The following is a 4,832-nucleotide window of genomic DNA, read 5'->3' on the forward strand; positions in this document are numbered from 1 at the left end:
CCACGTGGACAAGAAACAGGGTAACTATGTGCGAATGCTGTTTGTTGATTACAGTTCAGCGTTTAACACAATAGTGCCCTGCAGACTGTTCACAAAGCTGAGGGATCTGGGACTTAACAGCCGTCTGTGTGCATGGGTGTTGGACTTCCTCACTGGCAGAACTCAGGTGGTGAGGGTGGGCAGGTGCTTCTCCAACAGCATCACCATCAACACAGGAGCATCTCAGGGATGTGTCCTCTCGCCACTGCTCTACTCCCTCTACACTTCAGACTGTGTGGCCACCCATGGCTCCAACACCATTGTGAAGTTTGCTGACGACACAGTGGTGTTGGGTGCCATCTCCAACAACGATGAGATGGCCTACATGGATGAAGTGAAGAATCTGGCATCGTGGTGCCAGGACAACCACCTCCAGCTGAACGTCAGCAAGACCAAGGAGCTGGTGGTGGACTTCAGAAGGGGTCAGCACAGAGACTACAAGCCCATCATCATCAATGGAGCTCCAGTGGAGAGGGTGCAGTCCTTCAAGTATCTTGGTGTCCACATCTCCTCAGACCTGACAAGGCCTGCCCACATTCAGGTCCAGACCAAAAAGGCTAGGCAGCGCCTGTATCACCTACGACAACTGAGGAAGTTCAGGGTCTCTCCAAAGATCCTCAGGATTTTCTATACAGGCGCTGTGGAGAGCATCCTCACACAGAACATGACATCGTGGTTCGGGAACAGCTGTGTGAAGGACCAAAAAGCTCTCCAGAGAGTGATCCGTACAGCAGAACGCTGCTGCAGGATTGCTCTCCCCCCGCTTCAGGACACCTACACCAGGAGATGCCGGACTAGAGCAGCGCAGATACTGAAGGACCCGTCCCATCCTGGCAACAAACTGTTCCAACTTCTGCAATCTGGTAGAAGGTTCCGCATCTTCCGGGCAAGGACAGAGAGACTCAAGAGGAGCTTCTATCCCCAAGCCATCCGTGCCCTAAACACACACACCCGCCCTCTCAAATCATCTATAATTGACTGAGTCAGGACTCTTCCAGACACTAAACCAAGGCACAATGTACATTCCAATTCCTTTAATTTTAAATATGTTTATATTGTCTATCCTGTAAAATAGTCAGATATCTATTCATATTAATGTACAGAATTCACCTGCTTGCTGCTACTACTGCACATTCACCCAGTGTATATACTATATGTGTATATATATATATATATATATATATATATATATATATATATATATATATATATATATAATGTTCTTCCTCTACACCCCCCCCCCCCCCCCCCCCAATTTTTGCACATGTCGAGGAGTGTGTCAGGCTACATTTCACTGTGTGTTATACTTGTATAACTATGCATGTGACAAATAATAAAGAACCTAGAACCTTGAACCTTGAACCTTGAAATGCAGCACTTACTCAGATATGAAGGCGATTTATTGACAATACCAAACATAAAGTGGAGATGGCAAAACAGAACTAAGGATGAACTAAACTGGGCGAAACTACACAAAGGAGTGGCAAACCTGAACATGAAGGGAGAACAGCAGGGAGAGCACGCAGGGGATTTCACAGGGTATAAACACAGACGATGCGATGAGGAGCAGAGGAAAACACACACTATAAGTACACAGAGAGACACTGGGAAATCACACACAGGTGGGGGAAACAGCTGGACCTGATTAACCTGACGAGACAGGGGAACACTAACACCAGGGACCAATAGAGGGAGCACAAACCCAGAACCCAGTATCTAAAATCCCAAACACAAACCATCCTAAAACAGCCACGAATAATAATGAAAGTAATAACAATAAAGAACATAAACACAAAGTCACTGAGCCATGGCCACAGGACCATGACAGTACCCCCCCCCCCCCTCAAGGGCTGGCCCCCGACAGCCACAGAAACACACCACCAGATCCGGGCGGGCGGCAGGGGGCCCAGGACGGAGGGATCGGGCCATGACCAAAGATGGAGGCCCCAGAGTCCCAAAAAAAGGCACACAAAACTCACAGGGGAGCAGAGTCCGAAACACAGTTCAGGTGGCCGGCCCGGGGCCCGATAACACAGGAGGCCAGGATGGGACAGTTCAGGAGGCCGGCCACGAAGAAGGCCGTGGTGGCGCGCAAAAGGTCCAGGAGGCCGGCCGTGCAGAAGGCAACGGCGGTCCGGGGGCCGGCCGTGCGGAAGGCAACGGCGGCCACTCAGGCGAAGAGGGTCCGGGGGCCGGCCGTGCGGAAGGCAACAGCGGCCGCTCAGGCAATGGCGGTCCGGGGGCCGGCCGTGCGGAAGGCAACGGCGGCCAGTCAGGCGACGGCGCCCGGCCAGTAGCCTAGCCAGTGGTCTAGAAAACGGCCGTTTAGCTCCAGACCCAAACGAGGCCGGGCCAGGCGAGGCTGAAGGCACGGAAGCCGGGGCCGCAGCAGGCGAAGATGATGAAGCCGCCGCAGGCGAAGATGATGAAGACGCTGCTGCAGGCGATGATGCGGACACGAAGGCTGGACCAGACGAGGATGCAGACACGAAGGCTGGACCAGACGAGGATGCAGACACGAAGGCTGGACCAGACGAGGGTGAAGCTGGGCCGGGCGAGGACGAAGCTGTAGCTGAAGCCGGGCCAGGCGAGGATGAAGCTGACGCTGAAACTGGACCAGGCGAAGCTGACGCTGGAGCTGAAGCTGGACCAGGCGAGGCTGAAGCTGAGGATGAAGCTGGACCAGGTGAGGCTGAAGCTGAAGCTGGACCAGGCGAGGATGAAGCTGGACCAGGTGAGGCTGAAGCTGAAGCTGGACCAGGCGAGGATGAAGCTGGACCAGGTGAGGCTGAAGCTGAAGCTGGGCCAGGCGAGGCTGAAGCTGAAGCTGGGCCAGGCGAGGATGAAGCTGGGCCAGGTGAGGATGAAGCCGGGCCAGGTGAGGATGGGTCCTCAGGCTGAGGTGTGGCCGTAGCAGGCGGTAGCACTGCCGGTGGTGGTACTGCAGGAGGCGGTGCTGCAGCCACAGGTGGAGAAGCAGCCACAGGTGGAGAAGCAGCCACAGGAGGCCGGACGGGCTCCTCGGGCCCCCCAGCCGACGTGGCAGCCGGTGTGGCATGAGGCCGGACGGGCTCCTCGGGCCCCCCAGCCGACGTGGCAGTCGGTGTGGCATGAGGCTGGACGGGCTCCTCGGGCCCCCCAGCAGGCGAAGCAGGAGGCTGGACGGGCTCCTCGGGCCCCCCAGCAGGCGAAGCAGGAGGCTGGACGGGCTCCTCGGGCCCCCCAGCGGGCGAAACAGGAGGCTGGACGGGCTCCTCGGGGCCCCCAGCGAAAACAGCCGCAGAACCAGCGGGCACCGGGGCCTCCGGCACACACAAAACAAAACCAGTAGGCACGTGGGCCTCCGGCACACATGAAACAAAACCAGTAGGCACGTGGGCCTCCGGCACACATGAAACAAAACCAGTAGGCACATGGGCCTCCGGCACACATACGGAGGGCTGCAGCTGCGCAGATCACTGACCCTGCTCAGGCAGTGACAGCCCGGTGCAGTTCACAGCTGGCATCTTGGCCTCCAGGGGTCCAGAGTAAGCTGAGGGCAGTAACCCAGCCTCTGAGGAAGCCCCGGAGTGAGCAACAGTCTCTAATGTTGCCAGCTTTTGAGGAACAGGTCCGTTGTAAAACAGTTCATCTCCCTGCTTAGAAACAGCGGTGGAAAAACAGTGTGAATATTGTGACTCAGCCATTAACTGAACTATGGGTTGTAGCGATGCTAGCGGTGGTGGTGGCTGAGTGGCTAACTGGAGCGGCGGCAGAACAGGTAATTGTGGCCTTAGGGAGGCTAACGGTTGAGCTACAGACCGGGAAGCTTGTGGCTGGACACAGAACTGAGCCGGAGAATGGCGAAAAAGTCCTGGCTCAGAAGGGGCGGCAGAGACACAGTCTGTCAGTTTTGCAGAGGGTTTGTAGACGCCCACTTGGGAAGGATCCGTTACCACGAAGGTAGGTAAGCGATCCATACTGTCTCTCATCCCGCTCTGAATAGCCCCAGAAAACAAAGTCCCGGAATCTGGGGAAGCCAAAGCGTCCCGCTCACTCACCGCATCGGGCTGCTCGAAAGGGAATGCAGACGGGGGGTGAAGTCCAAGATCCAAAAGGAGAAACTCCCGCTCCCACGAACAAAGCGAGCCTAGAAGCCATGGGAGACCGGTCACCAGACGCTGTAGCCGCCTCTCTATAGCGTGCTGGGACGTGCCACCCGGGTTTTCCAGCCACAGGTCGATAAGCTCCTGTGTGGCATCGATTAGATTCTCCCGTAGCTCCTTGGACGGATTAAGCGCTGCTGGGTCCATCTCGTGGTCGCGTCGTACTGTCACGGTCCGGGTCAGCGGCCGTGTGAAGAGTGGAAGGAGGACTCAAATGCAGCACTTACTCAGATATGAAGGCGATTTATTGACAATACCAAACATAAAGTGGAGATGGCAAAACAGAACTAAGGATGAACTAAACTGGGCGAAACTACACAAAGGAGTGGCAAACCTGAACATGAAGGGAGAACAGCAGGGAGAGGACGCAGGGGATTTCACAGGGTATAAACACAGACGACGCGACGAGGAGCAGAGGAAAACACACACTATAAGTACCACAGAGAGACACTGGGAAATCACACACAGGTGGGGGAAACAGCTGGACCTGATTAACCTGACGAGACAGGGGAACACTAACACCAGGGACCAATAGAGGGAGCACAAACCCAGAACCCAGTGTCTAAAATCCCAAACACAAACCATCCCAAAACAGCCACGAATAATAATGAAAGTAATAACAATAAAGAACATAAACACAAAGTCACT

General features: G+C 55.2%; 1 pseudogene; it reads right to left on the reverse strand.

Moving 5' to 3' along the window:
• Positions 1–2,311: 2,311 nt before the first annotated feature.
• Positions 2,312–4,331, reverse strand: LOC147315274 (uncharacterized; annotated as a pseudogene).
• Positions 4,332–4,832: the final 501 nt, after the last annotated feature.

This window comes from Aulonocara sp. 'chitande type north' Nkhata Bay, linkage group LG14 (genome assembly GCF_057382095.1).
Source record: "Aulonocara sp. 'chitande type north' Nkhata Bay isolate Kocher_YH1m ecotype deep benthic linkage group LG14, A_spYH_male_GT1.1, whole genome shotgun sequence".
Classification (NCBI taxonomy): domain Eukaryota; kingdom Metazoa; phylum Chordata; class Actinopteri; order Cichliformes; family Cichlidae; genus Aulonocara; species Aulonocara sp. 'chitande type north' Nkhata Bay.